The 10,888-nt window shown below is 40.3% G+C and overlaps 1 protein-coding gene across 5 annotated transcripts in view; it reads right to left on the bottom strand.

Annotated features, from left to right (window-relative positions):
• ASB3 (ankyrin repeat and SOCS box containing 3) overlaps nucleotides 1-10,888 on the bottom strand; it is a 130,749-nt gene that overhangs the window by 119,063 nt on the left and 798 nt on the right. For 3 of the 5 annotated variants that reach the window (XM_043511911.1, XM_043511908.1, XM_043511912.1), the window contains exons 2-3: nucleotides 10,735-10,841; nucleotides 10,521-10,594 (exon numbers count right to left, since the gene is read on the bottom strand). The gene's annotated coding sequence lies outside the window, so the exon portion shown is untranslated. The remainder of the gene's footprint in view (nucleotides 1-10,520; nucleotides 10,595-10,734; nucleotides 10,842-10,888) is intronic. The other 2 variants (XM_038394547.2, XM_043511909.1) reach the window with 2 other exon arrangements.

Here is a 10,888-nt window from a genome sequence, read left to right as displayed (position 1 = left end):
GTTTGTGTAGAACAGTCTTATCTGATGTGCATGCTCCTTTTGTAAGAGGAGCTTGCCCTGCTATTGGTCAAGACCATCCCCTAGTGTTGTACTTGTGGATCTCTAAAATAAAAGGTGCTATATAAATGCAAGTTATTTTGTAAAAATTTAAATGAGCACGGGAACTGCAATGACAACAGAACTCATTTATTTGTGCTGCAAAGTGAAGTAAAGTTAGAAGGCAGCGTGTTATACAACAGTAAGCCTTTTTTATGCCTGAAATCCTTTGATATGATCATTAAAAATGCTCCACTGGATATAAAGACAGTTATTAAAATGTTTAATTACAGAACTAGATGACTCTGCAATCTAAATCTTTAACCTGAAACTGCAATGTTGTATTTTTTCCATCTTCTCAGACTCTTAGTAACTTTTAACAGAGAGGTGCCTCACATCTACCTTTACTGTTGTTTACTTTACACCAGAAAATTTTTACAAGTCAATTGGAGCAATTTGCCCTGCTTGTTATGAGAAAAATATGAAAAAGCAGAAAAGATCTGCAGTTATGAGATTCTTTATACTTCACTAATAAATTCATTTTCTTGATTTCTTCTTTCAACTTTTTCCCTGCCTCACGTTTCCTGCAGATAAAAGCTAGGTGAGCACATAAATGCAGAGACAGTGAAGTCATTAGGTTTCAGAGTGGTAGTGGCTGTGTTAGTCTGTATCGGCAAAAACAACAAGGAGTTCTTGTGGCACCCTACATACCAACAAATTTATTTGGGCATAAGTTTAGAGATTAACATTTAGCATAAGCTTATACCCAAATAAATTTGTTAGTCTCTAAGGTGCCACAAGGACTCCTCGTTGTTTTTGCTGAAGTCATTAGGTTCCTCCATTTACTCAAGATCATACTGCCTTCCACACACAAGTACAACACACCCACACCCCTTGAGGATAGTAGGAATTATTTATATGAACCATTATTATTACTAATTATCTGTATTATCAGAGCATCTAGGAGCCCAAGTCAGTGAAAGCAGAATAAAAGAGACAGTAGATGAATACTACAAGGAAACAGTGTGATAACTAGTGATCTCAAAACACCAGTGGCCTAAGCATTGCCATGATGCCTACAAAAATCTTGACAAAGAGTTTAAGGACGGGTTTGAAGGAGAACAACGAAGTGGCTTAGCAAATGTTTGTAGGGCGTTCATCCCACACGAGGGGCAGCACAGAAGCACAAAACATGAAGATGCTTCTTTGAAAACTTAAGTGGGCAATGGAGGTTGTCATCATGGGCAACTGTAAGCAGGAGTCAAGTTCTTAATACTAAATGAGACAGGATAGGTAGGCTGTGAAGGGCCTGGAATGCAAAGACAAATTTTGATGCAATAGAGAAGACTGAACCAGTGGAGGGTTGCAAAAAGAGAGGTGATGTAGCCCAAGTGTGAGTACAGAAGCATTCTGAACGGATGTGAGTGGGGCAAGATTGCATTTGTCAAGGCCAGAGAAAAGTAAGTAGCAGTAACTGAGGTGCAAGATGATGGGAGCCCAGACAAGAATTTTAGCTGCATGGATGGACAGGAAAGGCCATATCTTAGAGATGTTATGCAGAAAGAATCTGTAAGACTTCGACATCAGCTGGGTGTGCTCTAAAAAGGCCCTAAAAAGAAGTCCCAGTCGAAGAACACCCAGGTTACAAGCCTGAGTGACAGGTAGGATGGTGGTGTTGTCCAAGAAGGGCTTGCAGGGGATGGGGGGGGGAGGGAAGATATTAAGAGCTCTGTTTTAGCCACATTGAGCTTGAGCTAACAGCTACGCATCCAAAGAAGATAGAGAAACAGGCTGAGACTTTAGCTTGGCCAGAAGCTGACAAGTCTGGAGCAGGTAGGTAGTTCTGTAAGTACTCTGCATAGAAATAGTAGTTGAATTTGTGTTTTCAGATGAGGTTAACAAACAAACCAGATGTGGGGAGAGAAGAGATGGGGACCAAGGACAGGGCTATGTGGCAAGATGAGGAGGAATCCCCCAAAGAACATAATGAAGGAGCAATCAAAGTGGCCCTTAAAATTCTTTACACACACACACACACACACACACACACAACTAGATATTCAGTCATCATTTAAGCTTAAGGGTATTATGCAAGAGGCAGTTACTAACGTTGGAAAGATTAAACTTTTTAAGGGCAAGAATGAAGAAAATCTGGAAAGCAGCAGTGGTTTATTAAGGGGGGGGGAGAGAAATTTTTTATAACAACTTCAGTGCCCATGTATCCTTTCCTCAACTCTTCCCATATTCTCGTTTTTATTCCCTGTATTTTCTCTTATTTTAAGTGTATATAAAGGCTCTTACTAGCTAACTAGTAGTAGCAGCTAACAATCTGATGAAGGTCTGTTTTAGGTAGGGTTGACTAACAGTCTAGTTTGTCCATGCAGAAGAATGTAGTGTTCAATATTCTTTATCACCCATAAAAATGCAGAAGCTCAGAACAAATGAAATTAGCATACTCAAACATTTTTCTCATTAGAAGCATAGAACTATGCGCTCTGAGAATTGAGAGATGTAGCACCGCAACCAGTAGAACTGTTGGCATAAATCTTAAAAGGTGGCACTCCCACTATCAGTCCTACAGATGTACACTTCAAATCTAAACAAAGTAGGTTGCTCTCCCTTGCAAATGTATTACATATTGAAAAAGTTAACCTGATATATGAAAGGATGAATGGTATTCTTCTGAACTTTACTTAAAATAGCATGAACAATTTCCTGTCTTTGTGTAGTAAAGAACCCCCTAGGTCAATATTACCTTGCTTTAAAAGCTAGAGCATCACAGCCCAAAAATAGTCATGACATGCTGTCCTCCAGTACCAATAGCTGATAACACTGTCATTCAGTACAACATCACATCATCAATTTAATGAAATCAGATCTGCATCCCCTCCAATTCCATCCATCCCTTCTTAACTTTTGGTGAAAAACTGACATAGCCAGTAGCTGGGTCTCATAAAGCAAGAGGCAGAGAAGGGATGCTGAGAACTTAAATGCAGCAGCTCCCCCCCAGGACCGTTTGCTTAGTGCTTTCTGTTTTGTCTGATAATGTAGGTGTATGCTTGCATGACTGGGCATTCCACTCACAGTGCTGCAGGGTCCCAGATATGTGAACAGAACAGTGAGCCACTTGTAGGATCCTGCAGCTCCTGAGCCACAAGCTAGGATTGTCACAGCTTTAACAGTAACAGGTTGTGTTACTCAAATATCTTAGCTCCTGAAATTGTGACACAGTAATTATGATTTCCTGAGGTACATTTTAACTGTTTGTAAATCCCGATCATCCAAAACAGAACAAAATATGCATTTCTGTAATGTAAGTGACTGTAGATGAGTGACAGGGCCAAAATTTCAAAACAGGTAGAAGTCCTCATGAAAAAATGTACACACAATTATGCCACCTATGCCTATGTGGATATACAATTAGAGCAAGGAATTTGAATACCCTATTGTTGGAAAGGAAGCATGTGCATGTATTTTTGTCTGCAGACTTCAGGTCTTTTTAGAAATGTAGCCCTTAAACAGTCACTGTAAATATTTTTTTAATACATTTTTCAAAATTCACTTCGAAAAATTTCCCACTCATTCTAAATTCCCATTTATGAAATACACAACTCTACTGCATCTTTCTTTCCCTCAAGAGAAGTGAGTGCTACAAAACAATTATATTTATTAATTTAATCTCTACTAGCCGATTTCTTCGGACTCTAGATGACTTCCTTTCTCATTTTCCTTTATTGTCAGATATTCTATTGGTTAACCTGTTTATGTGCATCTTCCATCTAAACACTGACCCTTCCTAATTTTGAGGTTCTTAATGCTGTTTCCCTTTCAGTTTAACTCTAAGTTCAAGTTGAGTTAGTCTCTCTCGAAGACTACGTGCTCATCTACTCACAAAAGCTGCACAGCTCTAACTACATGGATGTAAAAAGAAAAGGAGTACTTCTGGCACCTTAGCGACTAACAAATTTCTTAGTCGCTAAGGTGCCACAAGTACTCCTTTTCTTTTTGCAAATACAGACTTACACAGCTGCTACTCTGATACATGGATGTAGTTAAAGTGTGTGAAGTGAACGCAGTTATATTGAGATAAATGTACTTATACCATTACTCCTTATTTTCATATGGGAAGGAAAATAAGCTATACTGATATAAGGCATCTTTATATCAGTTTAACTGAGTCCATACTAGGATTTGTACCAATATCACTATTTTGGTAAAAATTCACACCTGTATCTGAAATATTTATACTAGTATAACTTTCAAGTTCAGACCAGACCTGACTGCTAATGAGGTGTAAAATTTTTCCATTAACATTGGGGAAACATTTTGCACTTATTTTGCACTGGTGTAAATGATTGTGCAGGGCAATGATGAACAAGACACTAGTCAGATCATAAGAGGCAATATATCCAGTATTTTTATTTTGTTTCTATAGTAACAATGCACAAATACAAAATTCCCTTTTTAAAAACAAAGGACTCTTGCTAGAATATACCAAGAGAAAATTTAACGTCAGCAACACCTCCTGTAACAAATTGTCAGAACTACATGGGATCATTCTCTAAGCAAGAAATAAGAATCCTGAATGTTGACCGAATTGGAAGAGATTTTACATTACAATAAGTCAAGTAAGGGACTAAAAACTTTAGGCTGGGGATGCGCAAGAGTCCAGTCTATGGACCTGTGAATTTCAGGCCAGCATAGCTGTGAGAATCATATAGGAACGTTACTGCATTCTCCCTCAGGTATTCCCAGTGACGTGCACAAAACAATGTTATATTCTCAGAGAAAATTGGGGCCTTGGCTGCATTTACAGCTGCTGCTGTTGTTGTACAAGAGAGATGGAATATAAAGTGGGAGGGCTATGGGTGGAAATCATAGCCCTCAGACCAGGTTGTCATTGCCCTGGGTTGGGAAGAATCCTCATCATATACCCTTGGAGATGATTCAGGAAAAACTCATGCCTGGATAGCTCAGTGAATTGGATGTATTGACAGATCTTTTCAACACTATCAAAAGTCTGTAATAAGATTTGTAATAAGTACAAGTTTCCACATGACAGTTGTTTGGTGCATTACACAAATCAGATATATCATGTTTCCAGTAGACAGCTATCCACATAGCTAAAAATTAACCTCATAATGCCTATCATTGCTGGCCAGTTCTGCACACAGGCTAAAAATCAAACAGAAATGGAAATTGAACTACAGTGGTCTTAGAACAGAGCTGAGGAAGATAATCAAGGTTGAATGAGGAAAAACACTCTAATTGCTCATGATCTATATGTTCTGTGGTTAGAGGACTTTGGTTTCCAGTATTGGCAGGCTGGCATCTTGTAGAAGGGAGGTATACACTTTTTAAAAGTTTGACTTTTAGCAAGCAAGAAAGGGTTCATAATGTTAGAGAGGTCAGAAGAGGGACTGAGGCCTCCTTCCTGTATAATTTTTCTGTTTTTCTACCCTCATTCTTTTCCATGAAAATACCTTTAAGAGTTTACCGCCTCTTGCTTATTCCTCACCTAAGGTCATGATCCTCTGCATATGACATTAATCACCTTCACAGCAACTGGCTGTGATGTGTTTCATTTAGTGGGCTGTTTTCCTCTTTCCTCCTCTCTATAGGCATTCCCCAATGCTCTGTCCTTGACCACTTCCGCTTCTACGAGCATAGCTTTGACTATCATCTTATGCAAGTGACTCACCAGACTACCTCTCTATCCCACCTTCCTCTATTCACCCTAGCATCTCATCTTGATATCTCCTCATTCATATACAGTCCAACAGCGAAAACTCAACATAGCCGAAACAGCCACCTTCCACCATCCCTTCTCCCCCTCTAAACACTGTGGAAATCATCATCTTTGTTCTAGTTGTTCATAACCATAATCTGCACAATACCTTTGCATCAACTCTCTCTCTAGATCCACACATTCAGGCCATATTTAAATCTTGCTGCTTCTTTCTATATAGCATCTCTAAGATCTGGCCTTTCCCCTCTTTCCGCACAGCTAAAACTCTGATTCAAATCCTCATCATTTTGCAACCAGACTACTATAACCTCTTCCATTTGCAGTCTGACTCCCCTCAAACTTGCTCCCGTCAAGTCCATTCAAAATCTGCTGCTAAAATCATCTTCCTGGCTCCTCAACCTGACATCAACCCCCTCTTTAGATCTTTCCCCTTGCTTCCCCTTTAGTTCCACATCAAACACAGGCTTCTTTTCTGTACTTTTAAAGCCTTTCACAACCTAGGGCTTGCCTACACTAAAAAGTACACCAGTATAGGTAAAGCAGTACAATCCCCTTAGTGTGGATGCAGTTATATCAGTAAAAAGTTGCTAGAGCAGGGGTGGGAAAACTATGGCCAAGGGGCCACATCTGGCCTTTCAGATGTTTTAATCTGGCCCTTAAGGTCCCACCAGGGAGCAGGGTGGCGAGCTTGCCCCGCTCCACATGTACCTTGGCTCCTGGAAGCAGTGGCATGTCCCCGCTCGAGCTCCTATGCGTACGGGCAGCCAGGGAGCTCCTCATAGATACTAAGGTCAGAAGGGACCGTTCTGATCATCAAGTCCGACCTCCTGCACAACACAAGCCACAGAATCTCACCCACCCACTCCTACAAAAAACCTCACCTATGTCTGAGCTATTGAAGTCCTTAAATCATGGTTTAAAGACTTCAAGGAGCAGATAATCCTCCCTCAAGTGACCCACGCCCCATGCTACAGAGGAAGGCGAAAAGGCTCCAGGGCCTCTTCCAATCTGCCCTGGAGGAAAATTCCTTCCCGACCCCAAATATGGTGATCAGCTAAACCCTGAGCATATGGACAAGATTCACCAGCCAGATACTACAGAAAATTCTTTCCTGGGTAACGCAGATCTCATCCATCTAATATCCAATCTCAGGGGATTAGGCCTATTTACCACAAATATTTAAAGATCAATTAATTACCAAAATCACATTATCCCATCATACCATCTCCTCCATAACTTATCGAGTAGAATCTTAAAACCAGATAGATCTTTTGCCCCCACTGCTTCCCTTGGAAGGCTATTCAAAACTTCACTCCTCTGATGGTTAGAAACCTTCATCTAATTTCAAGTCTAAACTTCCTGGTGGCCAGTTTATACCCATTTGTTCTTGTGTCCACATTGGTGCTGAGCTGAAATAATTCCTCTCCCTCTCCTGTATTTATCCCTCTGATATATTTATAGAGAGCAATCATATCTCCCCTCAACCTTCTTTTAGTTAGGCTAAACAAGCCAAGCTCCTTAAGTCTCCTTTCATAAGACAAGTTTTCCATTCCTCGGATCATCCTAGTAGCCCTTCTCTGTACCTGCTCCAGTTTGAATTCATCCTTCTTAAACATGGGAGACCAGAACTGCACCCAGTATTCCAGGTGAGGTCTCACCAGTGCCTTGTATAATGGTACTAAAACCTCCTTATCCCTACTGGAAATGCCTCTCCTGGTGCATCCCAAAACCCATATAGCTTTTTTCACAGCCATATCACATTGGCAGCTCATAGTCATCCTATGATCAACCAATACTCCAAGGTCCTTCTCCTCTTCCGTTACTTCTAATTGATGCGTCCCCAGCTTATAACTAAAATTCTTGTTATAAATCCCTAAATGCATAACCTTACACTTCTCACTATTAAATTTCATCCTATTACTATTACTCCAGTTTACAAGATCATCCAGATCCTCCTGTATAATATCCCGATCCTTCTCTGAATTGGCAATACCTCCACCCAGCTTTGTATCATCTGCAAATTTTATTAGCACACTCCCACTTTTTGTGCCAAGGTCAGCAATAAAAAGATTAAATAAGATTGGTCCCAAAACTGATCCCTGAGGAACTCCACTGGTAACCTCTCTCCAGCCTGACAGTTCGCCTTTCAGTAGGACCCGTTGCAATCTCCCCTTTAACCAATTCCTTATCCACCTTTTGATGTTCATATTGATCCCCATCTTTTCCAATTTAACTAATACTTCCCCATGTGGCACGGTATCAAACGCCTTACTGAAATCTAGGTAAATTAGATCCACTGCGTTTCCTTTATCTAAAAAATCTGTTACTTTCTCAAAGAAGGAGATCAGGTTGGTTTGACACGATCTACCTTTTGTAAAACCATGTTGCATTTTGTCCCATTTACCATTGACTTCATTGTCCTTAACTAATTTCTCCTTCAAAATTTTTTCCAGGACCTTGCATACTACAGATGTCTAACTGGCCTGTAGTTACCCGGATCGCTTTTTTTTCCTTCCTTAAAAATAGGAACTATATTAGCAATTCTCCAATCATTCAGTACAACTCCTGAGTTTACAGATTCATTAAAAATTCTTGCTAATGGGCTTGCAATTTCAGGTACCAATTTCATGCTACCCTTGCCCAAGTGCCACCCCCACCAGTTGGAGGAGGGACATGCTGCTGCTTCCGGGAGCTGCTTGAGGTAAGCACCACCCAGATCCTGCACCCCTGACCCACTCCCGTCATCTGAACCCCTCAGTCCCAGCCCGGAGCACTCTTCTGCACTCCCAACTCTCAACTCCAGCCCCACCCCAGAGCCTGCACCCCCAGCTGGAACCCTCACTCCCTCCTGCACTCCAACCCCCAATTTTGTGAGCATTCATGGCTCGCCATACAATTTCCATACCCAGATGTGGCCCTCAGGTCAAAAAGCTTGCCCACCCCTGTGCTAGAGAGATAGAGAGATTATGCACACATGCTATTCCTCTGTGGGAATGGAATAAAATATAGCAGTATAAATCACCTTTATAATAGCATAATTGCATCTACACTAGAGTTTTTTCAGGTATAGATATTTCTGTAAAAAAGTCACACCCCAATCAAAATAATTATATTGTAAATCTTAAGTGCAGACCAGGCCTTAGTCCTACCTTACCTAGTTGTTCTAACAACTTATTGAAAAAAATCTACCTCTGACTTTGCTCCAATGTTCCCAGTCTTGAATAGTAAAAGCTGAATAATTGGTGGAGAACACCTTTGTACTTTCTCCCATGCCACTCCTTATGCAGGGGAAGAGTATATTATAAGCCATAAAGCTTATATCTTCCTTAAGGCTCGTCACTGCCATGACTCCTTCCAGACATATGATGAGATCTTACTCTCTTCCCCTTCTTTTCTTTTCCTATTTCCTTATTCTTCCAACTTCTTCACTCCTGTCCTCATCCTACCTCTATCTCCAATTAAAGCTATTTTTAGAAAGTGTATCTAATAAAACTCTGCCGATTCTTCATCACATTCATTTAATTGCATGTTATATCCCTATCACTTATGCTCCACTTGTTCTGTATCTTTTAAACTATAAGACCTCTAAGGCAAGATTTCTCTCTTATCTAGTGTCTAGGACAACAGGGCCCCTATCCTGAGTGGAGCCTCTGGGTGATATCATAATATTTAGTACTAACAACAGTGTAATAGAAAATGGAGATATAGATTAATTCTCAGTGTCAAACCAGCAGAGACAGGACAGAATGCTAAAGCAAGGCAGACTAGCCCTCAATGGAAGTGCCTGTAATACTGAAATTCTGCTTGCAACAATCAAATACATTACTGAATAGTACTGAAGACCAGAGTCTACCTAAAGAGAGAATATAAGACACCTTCCTTCTTCCCTCTCTCCCCGCCTAACTATATTAATGTCATTAAAAAGCAAGTTGCAATGTGGGTGGCTGGGTAGGTGGAGTGAAAAGGAGTAATCAACAATGCAGACAGGCTTCAGTCTCCATCACTGTTCAATGGCAAGTATGAAATGACCAGTACAATACATGCTATGGTGTTGCATCAAATAGGAAGTACTGAAAAAGTTTGTATATCTTATTCCAAAGAAAGTGTGCAATTCATTAGAAGCAAGCCAGGTACACCTTAACATGTTTATTTGGGGTGCTGGGTGCACGCCAATAAATATTTCAATTCTAATTTTTTAAAGAAATGTATTTCTACTACACAAATCTGTAAAAAACATGACATGATAAAAATCTATTTAATTAAATCTGCACAGCTCTCAGAAAATATCTTTTATACTTTTAGATATAAACAATAAGGTAAGCTTAACAAATATTTACCATATAACAGCCAAATACTCAACAGAACACTCTTCTCCCCTGCAGAACAATATAATTTAGTACTTTACTATGTATTTATATAGCCCCCCTCACAATAGCATGCTTCATCACGCTGATGTAAACCAGAAGTAACACAATTGATATTCTGATCACACATCAGCTTTACATTTATGTAACACTCTGGATAAGGCCCACTGTTTGGTCATTAACCACTGTTACTAACATTATGAGTAAACATTCTTACTGAGGTAGCAGCTGGGGGTCAAAGGCAGACCCCACACTCTGCTTCAGAGTATTCTCATAAAAGACAGGTTCCACCAAGAGTCCATTGTTCAGCACAGGGCTTAAAAACAACCTCTATTATCTCTTTATCTGCTTAAGTAAAACAGAGTACCTATCTGTTTTGACACTTATCTAGTCTTCATTAGTTAACATATGACACTTCCACAGCCAGAGAATCGCTGGGGATTACCTGTAACAATGGGCAGCAAAAAACAATCTACGTTATTTTATTTTACTCCATTTGCTTAACATAAGGCTTCTATAAAGAACTAAAAGTCACCCACAAGCCGAAAGAAAGTTTCCAATCCCCACCCACCCCCAGCCACATACCTGGAAACAAACTTTGGAACCAATCCTGTGAGGTGCTGGACTCCCACTGACTTCAGTGAGGATGAGGACACGCAGCTTCTTCCAGGCGAAGGACCAACTCTCACTACCTGTGTGTGCCAGAGAAGTTACACTTGCAATCCGTCCAATGGGCGGC

This window comes from Dermochelys coriacea, chromosome 3, assembly GCF_009764565.3.
Source record: "Dermochelys coriacea isolate rDerCor1 chromosome 3, rDerCor1.pri.v4, whole genome shotgun sequence".
NCBI lineage: Eukaryota > Metazoa > Chordata > Testudines > Dermochelyidae > Dermochelys > Dermochelys coriacea.
The sequence above is the reverse complement of the archived record's forward strand: the minus strand, read 5'-3'. Positions and strand labels throughout refer to the sequence as shown.